Consider the following 13,735-nt stretch of genomic DNA (forward strand, 5'->3'; position numbering starts at 1 on the left):
TATAAGTTTGGCAGGTTGACCAAGGCCTAGTAATTGTTTTTTAGTCTTGGGATTAGGAAAATAGACCCATTTTTCAATATATGAAGTCATTTGTCTGATCTTTTGTTGATGGTACTGGTTAATAATTGATGGCAGTTTCCCAATTGATGCTAAGTTTGCTCTGATGTCAGTTGATGTTGTGTGTTTATTTCCATTTCTGTGCGTGAGGTGCCAGGGTCTGTAAGATAGACAAATGTAAGGAAGAAAAATGTAGAGAGGAAGGTCTGCTGATGCACTCCTTTTGCTTCATCTTAAAAAATACGGGTTTTCCTGCAAAGTACCTAAATTAAGCAATTGAAACTTACCTCCTCACTTTCTCGAGAATTAGGATTTGCAGCAGCAATAAATGCATGTAGTGTAATCGTGAGAGTTTATAAAAATGGTATAGAATAAGAATGAAAGACAAGTGGACATACTTCTGAGAATAACTATGATAGTTCCAGTGCTTCTACACAAGATAAATCATGATCATTCACATCTTCGAAACATAATGACATGTAGCTATACTGAATCGGAATTTAAATATATAATTAAACACTTCAAAAGTATAGAGTGCACACATTACCGGTACATACAAAGTCTATGTACACATTACAAAAGACGCAACTTCCCTCTTAGAAATCCAAAACATTTGGATGTGACCCTATGTGGTCTCTGCATAGTCAAGTGCGCTGCCATGTTCTCTTGTTCATGTTAACCAATATTCTTAGGGTCATTGTCTGGAAAGTTGCGATTTTCATCATTTGTTGCATACTGACGCTTCTGCACCTGCTCCTTGATGTAACTCCAGAGGGCGTTATCTGGTGTTGTCAGGTCAGGGCTCCTTGGAGGTCATGGAAGAGAAGCTGGTTCATTGTTCGATCCTCAACCAATTCATTGATTCCCAAAGATTGCAATTGCGAAGTGAACTGGTGCCCCATTGTGTTGAAACCAAACACTTCAGGATTGCCGTGTTTCGCAGCTGTGGGATGAGCCAGTCATTAATCATGTGGCAATAACTGTTTTGATTAACAGAACCAGGGAATACTCTGTGCATTGCGAATACTGCCCGTTGTGAAAGCTTTCTTTTCCCACAGAAACAAGGTCTTCCTTGTCGGTGCTGCCTTCTCAAACTGCACAACGAAATCATCCATGACATTTTTCATTGATTTGCCATTAACTTGACGCTCATGGACCCACACAGCTGCCATCAAACATTCCTCAATCATGTATTCACTTGTGTCGGCCATTCCTTCAATTAACACACATTGCAATTTTCAGAGCTTCAACAATGGACAAGAATAGTGTCAACCTTACCAGCACGAACATGGCACATCAGCTTGAATTTAATGTAGATAATTTAATTTAATGAAAGTGTATACTTTTTAATGTGTGTACGGACTTTGTGCGCAGACTGTACATTCTTTCTGTAAAAGTTGTATACGATATTTTTAATACAGATTCTCTTAGCAGAGAACACACTCCAGTGCTGTTACTACTTTCTTAGTTGTTCAGTTGTACTGAGACTGTCAGATTTATTGTTCATAAATGTAAACAAGTCGTAGTAAATTGTGTAGAAAGAGTACTACACAAAAATATTGCAAAGCAATGGAACACCAGCCATTTGAAATGAAATTAGGAAATGGCGCAAATTGTCACAATTCTCTGTATGCCCTGTATGTACAATCTCACACACAGTTTGCTTTGTATTGATAATATGGACGAGACAGTATTTTCACAAACATTGCTATCTCTAAAAATAATCCAGAAGTAAACACTACCATGACAATAAGCAGATAGGAGAAACCACTTGCTGAATACACCCACATATCTTGTGTTAGCATTGACAGGGCCTGATTTACAATTTCAGCGGCCCAGAGCATAATTTTCTTCATGAGGCCCCTTTTCATGTATGACTAGGCCTGTCTCATTTTATGTTAAATTCTGTCCCCTTCTTCTTTCACCATGTATTTAATTATCTATTTTGAGGAGGATTAAAAATAAAGTGATCCCATAAGGTATCAGTGATTAAATGTGGCCACAAGACTGGATCAGAGCTGATTGTATTGGTTGTAGTACCTGTACCATAATTTAGGAGTTTCAAAGGAATGTTCATTTTTCCTAGATTCTGGTTTAGGCTTCCTACAAAAAAATACCTTGACTCTCCACAATTTAGTAGCTGTGGTGGATTGTTGTCTTTGTATGTCAACATCTCCATTAGTCTGTGTTAAAATATTCTTAACTTTTTGAAACTGGACATCTCTGTGTGTAAAGAAGAGTTACTGCTAGTAACATCTGAAGAAACATACTTGCTCAGTGATCAGCATTGTTTTTCCTGTTGTTGAATTTCAATATCTTTCCGTTTTCTTTTATGGCACCTAACTCAAATTTGCTTGGGAGTTCCATTTTTAATTTTGGATATTGCTATAGAAACTGTTTAACACTACCACTACATACCGATAATAGTTCTATATTAACAAAAATTAGGTAACCTGCCAGGAATACTAGCACTTGGTTTAACATTCAATACAATGAGAACTGACAGTTTTGTTGACTTTGGCTGCTGAATTCATTATTAATTGTTTAAATAGGCCTACTGTTACACTTACAATTTGAATACTCTGTACAAGGTAGCCAACTTTTACAAGTTGAACATGTTAAACTCTGCAATCTGCTTATCACTCTAAACTTAAAATAATGAAGTGATTTTTTTATGCATTTTCTGACATCATTAATTACGTAATTACTTATTTCCTCAATTCTAATTTCAGTTGGCAGAGTTGCCTATTTCATTTGCATAATTCATTTTAAAAAAGCAACCTTGTTCCTGGATTTTGAGGCTCCCAGAATCATAAGGCCCTGAGCAGAGGCACCAGTTTTTGTTTCTGCATAATTAGACATTGAGTTAACGTCTTCTGAATTTCACTGTACAGTTCGACTGTATTTTTTGCCAAAGCTTTTGATGTGATGAATTGTATTCTTTGTAGGGATGAGATGGATTTTCTTCGATTATCCTGCCTTGTCTTCAATACCAGACAACCATTAGGACATAGGCCTAATAATAAATCTTCACTGCTAGTTTCCCCAATGTGCATTCATTCTCTACTTTACACTGCTTCATAAATCTTTCATAATAATGCCAAAGAAGCATGGATATTTCAAACTTCGTTTTATCCATACTTTGCTCACTTAAAATCTGTTAAATAAACATTGTCATGGCAATAAGGTAATATTAGACGCAATAATCATGGTCTCCTTCAATCTTAAATTATTATAACTCCATAAAACTGAGAGCAATGGTAATAGTGTTTTATTTAGCAGAGGTTATTCAGCATTGAAATTCAACGTGGATGAATGATGGCTGCCTAATTTTGTTTGGACAGCTCTGTCCACCAGAAACAGGATTCTTTTACACGCCATTAATCTATGACATGGGACTCATAACTTTACTTCCCTTAGAGTAAGAAGCTGTTCTGAGAATTTGATTGCTCTTCAATATTCATCACCCGCGACTGAATTTGAACTCACTGAAGAATAGAAGTGAGATGTGTTAAGAAAAAAATTACGTTCCTTAAAATGGCAAAAAATGGAAAAAAAAAAAAAAATCAAAGTATGTTGAAATCTCAGATTGTGGATTAAAATATAAAAGTTACAAAATTTGCACAGTGCATTTAAAATTGCATCGTATTAGTTTGTAACAGAGATAGTATGCACATCAATTGATCATATATCAACAGGCCAGTTCAAAAGGGAAACAACTCAAAATTCAAAGTTTTGAGAAAACTGCATTTTAAAGTTTCGTGGTATTGTCTGTTGCTAATTATGTTGGCACTATTAGTAAATATTTCATTTAACGGTGCTTTCAGAAGTTATACAGTATTGAGGTTCAACGTTGAGATGAGAATGGCTTTTAAAATTTTTCCTGGAGTCCTCTATCAGACTATGCTGTCTTTCAATTCCCAGAACTCCATCTCAATCCTTCCATAGGTCTTTCTTGATTCCTCTCGTGCACATTTTTTTCTCTATAGCCTACCTTCTCACCAACTCATTCTTGGTCTCCCTCGTTTCTGGTAGTATCAAGTTAAATATTTGCTTCAGTAATCTACATTCCCCATTCTTTGGACGTAGCCATACCAGATAGTTCTTACGATACTATATCAACTGCCATGGTTATTTAGTGTTTGAATGAGACAAATGTGGTAATAACAGCAAAATGTGTCTAGGGTCCAGTACCAAAAGTTACCCAGTATTTGCTCTTAATGGATTGAGGGAAATTCCCAGAAAAAACCTCAACTAGGTAACATGTTCTAACTGAGATTTGAACACGAGCCTGCTTGTTTCACTGTCAGACATGCTAACCGTTACTCCAGAGAGGATCAAGTGCTCCTGTCGTCGTGCTTGCTTGCTTGTTAAGTTTTCAGGATGGTTTATTAAGAAAGAAGCTTTTACATCGAATTTTACATTTTTGGGGTTTTTGCACACATAGATTACAATATTTGGGGTATGTGATTTCTCTGCGTTCGCCACCCTTAGCTCTTTTTCACCCGTGTACACCTGTATTTACTTAAGGTAACTCTTGTATAACCTTTGCAACAGCTTTTTTTTTTTGGCTGTTTGTGCCTCTGTATATTGAATTGTATTGTACTTTTGATCCTCTTTTTGTTGGCTTCCAATTTTTCTTCCTCACTGTCAACAACGTCTTATTTATTGTAGGATACTATGGATTCATATTGAAATTTCACCATATCTCCTGGAATACTCATGTCATCTTTGATTTCTGTGCCAGATACATTATGGTAGTAATTATCAGCAGCATATTCTGGAATGATTTCATTTGTCATTAATGTAGGTTGATTCAGTACCCTAGTGGCACAGTGACCTTTGCGTGAGCCATACATTTTGGTGTGGATAGGTCGTTATATGGTATGAGGTATATATTCAATTTCACAGGTATTTGTTATGAATATTTTTACGTGATGGGGTATTAATGAGTTATTTGTGCTGCTCATTATTGGTAGGAGTTTCAAGAATATGTTAGGTGTAGGATATTTGAATGGTTCTGGCCCATAGCGTATTTGTTTTGCTATATTTTCAGTGTCAAGGAGACATGGGATGGTGACATGAATGGTATCTAGAGGAGTTGGTATTGATGATTTATCAGTTTCTTCATTGATATGTTTGATAGAATTAAATACAGGTTCACAAGTCCTGTATAAACCATCATCAATTTTATTTTTTTTCCATGACAAGAGTACAGCCATTATTGCCAGGGTACAGTATCTTCATGTTGTCCTGGTCGTTCATAGGTTGCATTAACATTCTGTTACCTTTAATATAATTTTTTGGCCAATGTATAGTTGGCAACATATTTTAGGATACCTTTTTCTTGCAATTGGCCTTCCGGAAAATGATTATATGTTACATTTTGATTAGTCCATTGGCGAAATTGCAAGTGTGTGTCTTGGTATATTAATATAGGCAATGAATTATTGAAGGCAATAATTTCTCCCGTACCACTTCGTCCTGCAATACTAGTTAGTGGTATGCCATGCCCTATACTAGTTGTGTCAGATATAGGTCTCCATTGACTGGACTGTAATTGAAATTTTTGTATTTGTGAATGAGTGCCATATTGACAGAATAATTGATTTGGTGCAATATGCCACCTTGTTTGTACTAGATTATCTGTTTGTGCGTCTTTTAATGTAGTTATATTACCGTCATTGCCTACATAACAACCAAAAGTAGAATGCAATGTTATTTTTTCCCACATGATGTTTTGTTGTCAATAGCAAATTGAATTATGTCACACTTGTGTGGTATGTCCAGTATATTTATATTTTGTATTCTGTCGTGTTGTTCGTTGTCGTCAGAGGTGTGCAATGAGAGTTGTATTCGTTTAGGAGTGCTTTGTAGTCGTTTTGTTTTTCGGTGGATCCGTCGATTTGCTCAACAACCACTGAGTACTGATTGTTCGTCTGAGGATTCGGATCGTTGTCTTCTTCTGGTTGTGGACCAAAGTTGTCCTCTAGGTCGTGGATGTTTCTTATCTGGTCGTTGATACCTCGTGGGCCACAAAATCCAACATTCACTTCCTGGTGTTGCCTTGGTTGTAGGGTTGTGCTTGTTATAGTGTTGTGTCTGTAGAGGTGCTTGGTTTGTCTGTTGGTTTCGTTGTGTTTCTTTTGTCTGTGAATATGCAATGTGATTTGTTATTGAAGTAATAAATATGCATTCTATTTCTGTAAGCTAATTCATTCTCGCTGCACCAGTTCCACAGCGGATGATTAGTAGTGATTATGAAATTTGTTCTAGTTACTTTTTTTGGTTCCTTCCATTTCACGTTGACTAGAGTATTCGTGCCCTCAAACAATAGTTTACATTTTTCACTAAACGGCCCTGATGTGATACAGGGTTCTTCCCACAATGCCGCGTAGTGATTTTGGAGTTTTGAAATCCAAATTCTCCATTAAGGACTTCTCAAGATGGGACACATTCTAGGATAGCTCAAGCTGTGACGCTCTTGCCTCCGTTACTTATCCCTTCAAATACAAATGTATTTTTCTTATGGTCAGTTCTATATAGCCATGAATATAGATCTCTTGCGAAACTAATTTCGTCTATACCTTGAGCATGAAGAATTCTAGTCAAGTATGTTGAACGTACATTGTCACACAGGTTTATGTCATCAACGATAATGCATCCCTTCCTTTTGAATCTAGGCAGAATTGTAGTGTTTGTGTCATCACTTTTTGTAGATTTACATTATGTAAATGTGGCATTATGATATTTTGGCAGTTTTGTTCAATATCTTCGATAGATTGATAGTTATTATTTTGAATGGTGTGGTACAATATGTGAGAGAAGTGTTTCATTGTATGGTTATTGTACAATGTTTCTTTTTCGATGTCGAATAGTGGCCTATGTGGCCATGTCCACATGAGTTGTAGGTTTTCGTTGTTGCCTATAATATATATTGGATTTTTCCATAGGTGTGTTATGTAGTTTTGTATGTTTTTGCAAATTTCCATTTTCAAAGTGAACACTAGATTATTGTCTTGTTTCATTCTTTTAAGAATTTTTTGTCTGTAATTGTCAGTGCGACCTGTTGCTATATATAGGCCATGTATATGTGGTTCATAGAGTGGTGAGTTTTCGAGTACCCATAGTGATGGTTCTTCTACTACATGGAATAATGTTCTAAATATGTTCTCCCATTCTCCTTCGAATTCATGAGATGGAGGTTTGAGAAAATTTATTGTAGATATTATGCAAGGTTCTTTAACAAGCCATGAATCTTCATATGTGTTATTGTGTGAAATCCTTGTTTCTAATGTTACTCTTTGTATGAAGTACTACTTTGGGTTTGCATTTTCGTTGTATGACTTACAGATAGTACACTGTTGTGACATTCTGTATTATATTCAATAATTTTATCTATAAATTGAGTAGGTGTTTCTCCTGGAGCTATGTACCATGTACAAATGTTGGCGATCCATCGTTGTTTGAAGACAGAATGGTTTGTGGGAACAAAGGTATCAGTGAATATTAGTAAACGTCTATCGTTCAATACTTTCATTTGTAGGTTTGAAGGTTTATATAAAGAGTGTACTTGAGTACTTGAATTTTTTCTTTAACAAAATCTGGCCCTAGTATATCTGTGATGAGAATATCTGTGCATGTAAATATACCTCTGTTGTTTCTGTTTCGTTGTTTTGCTGGAGGTTGTTCTTCGGTGTTGTGTGATGCTGTAGGCTGCGCAAAATCTCGTGCTATTAGGTCTACTATAACACCTGGTAAGCTGGTTTTACGGACTATTTGGTTGAAGACACCTAAGATTGATTGTGCTACTTCCGGTTGACGATCATAACGTCCTCAACAATAGCATCTAATTCTGCTTGGTTATCTATGCGGTTTCTGTTTTCTTCATCGATTTGAGGTTGTAATTGTTGAGCTGTGTGATAAATTTCTCGTACTTGTTCTCGAAATGGTAAATCACTTGTACATAGTGGAATGTTTCTGTTAGCTAAGTCTGGCCCTCCAGGTTGATAATAACGTGCCCATAGTATGCGTAATGAGGCTCTGATATGTGAATAATTTATTAGTGCACCCCCCCCTCCCCCATGTTCTATATTGATGAGAATCAGGATCCCATTGCGGTAAGTAATTTGGAGGAATGATATTTCCTATGCTATGCATATCTTTGATCCATTTTTCAATACGTCTTAAAGTATCTTTTTCTCTTTTAGTAGCCATTACTTAACCAGGGTTATAGTAGTACAAAGTAGCATAGCAAGCGCAAGTAGTTGAATCACTAGTTGTTTGTTGTATCTGCAGGTGTAGATGGTTCTGCGCTCGATGCTGCACTCTCCGTCGTTGGTGTCTGTTGAGTTCCTGTTGGTTGTATCACATACCAATGCTTGCATTTTGTTTTTTGTGCTGTAACTTTTGTTATGAACACTATCAGGTCGAAATTTTAAATAGGTTTGCCGTATTAGCAAGTTCCGACGAAGTGGAGGAAGAGTTAGATATTAATAGCATGTGGGAAAATATCCGAGATAATATCAAAATTGCAGCTGAACAGAGCATAGGTTATTATGAAACTAAGAAAAAGAAACCGTGGTTTCATGAAGATTGTTGCATGGTAGTAGAAAGAAGGAAACAGGCAAAATTGAAATTCTTACAGGGTCCAGTTGAGGCAAATAGAGATAATTATTTCAATAAAAGACGGGAAGCAAATCATACACTTAGGAATAAAAAGAGAGGTTACTTGGAGGAAAAACTGAATGAGGTAGAAACAAATAGTAAAAATAAAAACATTAGAGATTTATATAAAGGCATAAAGGAATTCAAGAATGGATATCAGGCAAGGGTAAACTTGATCAAGGATGAGAATGGTGACTTGCTTGCAGACTCTCATTCAATCTTGAACAGATGGAAAAACTATTTTGGACAACTACTAAATATACATAGGCCAAATAGAAATGATCGGGATGAAATTGAAATACAAACTGCTGAGCCATTTATACCCGAACCCACACTTTCTGAAGTCGAAATTGCGATAGAAAATCTGAAAAATTATGTCTCCAGGTATCGATTAAATAACAGCAGAATTAATACAAGAGGGTGGAAGCACATTATCTAACGAAATTTATAAACTTGTACTTGCTATTTGGGAAAAGGAAATTGTACCAGAACAATGGAAGGAGTCAGTGGCGGTTCCTCGGGGGAGGGAAGGGAGGAACGTCCTCCTCACATTTTTCTTTTTTTGAAAGTAAATACCAAATGAAATATATGCCTTGAAATTCGAGGAAGATTCGATAATTTTTAAGTTCACAGCTATAAGAAAACCTCGATTGATCGGGTTTTAAACGATGCGCACTCATGTGCTGCTAGAAAACTGTGAGAAAGATACGAGATTGTTTGTGTGGAGGAAAGCCAATCCATTCCTCCTTTACTGCAGTTAACATACATAGACAACAGCGCACTAGCGGTGAGAGACAGAAGCAGAGTTTTAAAGCAAGTAAATGAACGGAGAGGGAGGAGATCCTCCTCTGAATCAGCGCATGGGTGGGAAATATAGAAACCAACTGGTCATGCAGCAAGCTCGCTACCGCTACCATCTAATGATGCTGCATTCAACCAGACTACAACACATCTAGGAGGAGGCGCAATAAAAACAGTTTTAACGCAAAGCTATGAAAGACACCGTACAAAAAATTTTTTTAAAATTATAAAACAAAATATATTATTCATTGCACTTTATATAAGCTACTATTCATGGTTTGAAACTTTCGAGGATATCTGAAAGTTGAAGTTGGGTTTATATAAAACAAAGAGGAAGTAACTCTACATTAGTATCGCAGATCTTTTTGGCCCCTAAAATTCACTTCCATCCATTGTCTACTAGACAGGACAACAGCCAAGTTGTCAGTTTTGTACAAATATATTTGAAATTGAAAGTACTCCAAACTACATTATTTTTTAACATAAAAAAATCGGTCACCTGGAGCTTTTAACAATAATGGTAGTATGACTACAAGAACTGACATTCTTCAAAAGCATGTGATACTGAACTTGTAAAATGTACATGTGGCAACACAGACCACGTGAGTGGGTGCAGTGTTCTCGCTTTCCTAACACATTATTTCCCATTTTCACTTCTGTAAAACGGTTCTGGTTATGTGTTAGTAGCTAGTCTCTTCCAACACGTGTGATGCTGTAGTGTGCGCGAAAAATGCTGCGAGTTTGTGAATTTCCTTGTAATTGTTAATTTGTGCAATTATCCAACAATGAATGGAAGTGAAAATATATTTTGGACAATTTAGGAAACTCTGTTTACAAGAACAAATTATTGCTATACAAAAGAGAAGGCCAACCCTAACACTATCTGGTCTTACATGTATGCATGTAGGCTAATTTGTAGCATGTTTCTCTCAAGAATGTGTCATCTTGCGCTGTTAACTTCGTTCCTCCTCTTAAGAAATATGCAGGAGCCGCCACTGGAAGGAGTCCATAATCGTACCTATCTTTAAAAAGGGGGACAAGACTAACTGTAGTAACTTTCGAGGAATATCACTTTTGTTGATGTCGTACAAAATTTTGTCCAATATTCTTTTGAGAAGATTAACTCCCTATGTGGATGAAATTATTGGGGATCATCAGTGTGGTTTTAGGTGTAATAGATCAAATATTGATCAGATATTTTGTATTCGACAGATAATGGAGAAAAATGGAGTATAAGGGTTCAGTGCATCAGTTATTCATAGATTTCAAAAAAGCATATGACTCAGTTAAGAGAGAAGTTTTATATGATGTTCTTATTGAATTTGATATTCCCAAGAAACTAGTCCCATTAATTAAAATGTGTCTCAGTGAAACGTACAGCAGAGTCCGTATAGGTCAATTTCTGCCAGATGCGTTTCCAATTCACTGTGGGCTAAAGCAAGGAGATGCACTATCACCTTTACTTTTTAACTTTGCTCTAGAGTATGCCATTAGGAAAGTCCAGGAGAACACAGAGGGTTTGGACTTGAACGGGTTACATCAGCTGCTTGTCTATGCGGATGACGTGAATATGTTAGGAGAAAATCCACAAACGATTAGGGAAAATACGGGAATTTTACTTGAAGCAAGTAAAGAGATAGGTTTGGAAGTAAATCCCGAAAACACAAAGTATATAATTATGTCTCGTGACGAGAATATTGTACGAAATGGAAATATGAAAATTGGAAATTTATCTTTTGAAGAGATGGAAAAATTCAAATACCTGGGAGCAACAGTAACAAATATAAATGATACTCAGGAGGAAATTAAACACAGAATAAGTATGGGAAATGCGTGTTATTATTCAGTTGAGAAGCTTTTATTATCCAGTCTACTGTCAAAAAAATCTGAAAGTTAGAATTTATAAAACAGTTATATTACCGGTTGTTCTGTATGGTTGTGAAACTTGGACTGTCACTTTGAGAGAGGAACATAGGTTAAGGGTGTTTGAGAATAAGATGCTTAGGAAAATATTTGGGGCTAAGAGGGATAAAGTTATAGGAGAATGGAGAGAGTTACACAACACAAAACTGTTCGCATTGTATTCTTCACGTGACATAATTAGGAACATTAAATCCAAACGTTTGAGATGGGCAGGGCATATAACACATATGGGCGAATCCAGAAATGGATATAGAGTGTTAGTTGGGAGGCCGGAGGGAAAAAGACCTTTGGGGAGGCTGAGACGTAGATGGGAAGATAAAATTAAAATGGATTTGAGGGAGGTGGGATATGATGATAGAGACTGGATTAATCTTGCTTAGGATAGGGACCAATGGCGGGCTTATGTGAGGGTGGCAATGAACCTCCAGGTTCCTTAGAAGCTAGTAAGTAATAAGTGTTCGCGTAGGCTTTGTAATTTTTTGCTGTTTAACTTTGATACAATAGCATTTAGGCATAATAATATATTTGTATTACTTACAGTTTAATAGATGAACCCTTGTTGGCGGCTTGAAGCTTTCTGTAAGATAAAACATCCTAAATCCTATATTTATAAGGAGGTGACCCTATTGGCACTTGACCAAGTGATAGTGTAATCGGTGATGCACACACTGCTGATAGTGCCTCCAGATAGTTGTTTGGTTCTTATATCATCTGTTTGTGTGTTACACTTGTCATTTCTCTAATCCGTGTATTGTAATTCTTTCTCTTCTGGATTTTCCTACTAAATGTCTTTAGAAATCCATATCTGTGGCGTTTAATGCTTTTTCAGTGACAGGGTCTTTTATCAGTTGTAAATTTACGACATAAAACTCACAGCTTTACTGCCTTGCGGAGGAAATCATGCTAAATATTTTATTACCCTTTAATGATGCACCTCCCTCAGCCAGATTTTTAACCTGTTAACTTTGGATCCAACAACTAGTATGGAACCACTAGATCACTCAGGATGACTATAATAATGCAAAACATGGTACTGTATGGCTTTGAAAATGTATGTTGTTTAGTCAACTGTCTGAAGACAGGTCTGAACTTCTCAAGTGATACCAAGAAGACACCACTTCTGAGGCAACTAGGTCAGGAGATAATGGGGTAGGGTGGCCAGTTCCTTTCCCCCTCCATTGCATACATCGCCAACTAGCTACACACTAGTAAAAAATTTATCATCATCATCAGCTTCAGGGCTTAAGCCATAACTGACTCATTCTGCTCTCATGAATTACAACTGCTGTATCCATCTCCTTAGTCTGCCAACATTCCTTACACCTTTCGGTTTATAATTTAAAATTAATTTTGGAATGTGGTCATCTTCCATCCATTCTACATGCTCCATCCAATCATTCCTATATTGAGATATTTTTTCTGTTAATTTGAATATTTTGAGTTCTTTTCGAATGTCATCATTTCTTTTCATATCCCATAAAGTATATCCAGTCACACCTCTCAAAAATTTCATTTCTGCAGCTTCTATTCAGTGTTCTTCTTTCTTATTTAGAACTCAAAATTCTGCACCATACATCAACATAGGAACTGCTACCACTTTGTAAAATTTAATTTTGGTGTTGCGTAGTCTTTAAACATCTTCTTATTGTACCGCATATATAATTGAATGTATTTATTTTATTTGTAAAGTCTTCGTTTTTCAAATATGATATGTTGCAACAGAGGTAATTAAAGCAGTTGACCTGTTCAATAGGTTTTCCTTCTAATATAATTTTAGCTCTTATTGTTTCCGAGCCTCTAAATGCAAACACTTTTGTTTTATTAGGAGAAATGTTTAAAGAGTAATTTTTACTTATTATATTTAATTTGAATAAGGTTCTTTGCAGATTCAGAGTCAAAAATTTATATAGTGATCAAAAATATAAATAGTTTTAATAGGGATGCTCCATAAAAGTATATTAATGCTGGCATATGAAGTGAATAAAAGTCTCTTCATATTACTCTACATTTGTTGCTTTCAAAATATTTCAGTGGTGACTATTTCTTTAATTGCCTTTGCAAATAAACACATCTCCGTTCAGTGGTGTATATCTTTACATTAAGAAATTGGTGTTACTAAGTGACAGGTCACGAAACAGTTCAAATAATCTCTGTTCTATGTAAAAGTATGTTACATTATCTGCAGCACATTCTTACAGATACCATTCTTTCCGAAAGTCTCAAAATATCTTCTACTGAAATTGTGTAGCTGTCCCAATAAAATTCTTACAATTTGGTTTAACAACAA

The 13,735-nt window shown here is 36.1% G+C and overlaps 1 long non-coding RNA gene across 1 annotated transcript; it reads right to left on the bottom strand.

Annotated features, from left to right (window-relative positions):
• Positions 1-4,134: 4,134 nt before the first annotated feature.
• Positions 4,135-12,054, bottom strand: LOC138701507 (uncharacterized). The gene is made up of 3 exons (XR_011332610.1): positions 11,987-12,054; positions 7,710-8,412; positions 4,135-6,207 (listed from the first exon to the last, which is right to left on the bottom strand). It is a non-coding gene; the product is annotated as an uncharacterized lncRNA (long non-coding RNA).
• Positions 12,055-13,735: the final 1,681 nt, after the last annotated feature.

Source organism: Periplaneta americana, chromosome 6, assembly GCF_040183065.1.
Source record: "Periplaneta americana isolate PAMFEO1 chromosome 6, P.americana_PAMFEO1_priV1, whole genome shotgun sequence".
Taxonomy (NCBI): domain Eukaryota; kingdom Metazoa; phylum Arthropoda; class Insecta; order Blattodea; family Blattidae; genus Periplaneta; species Periplaneta americana.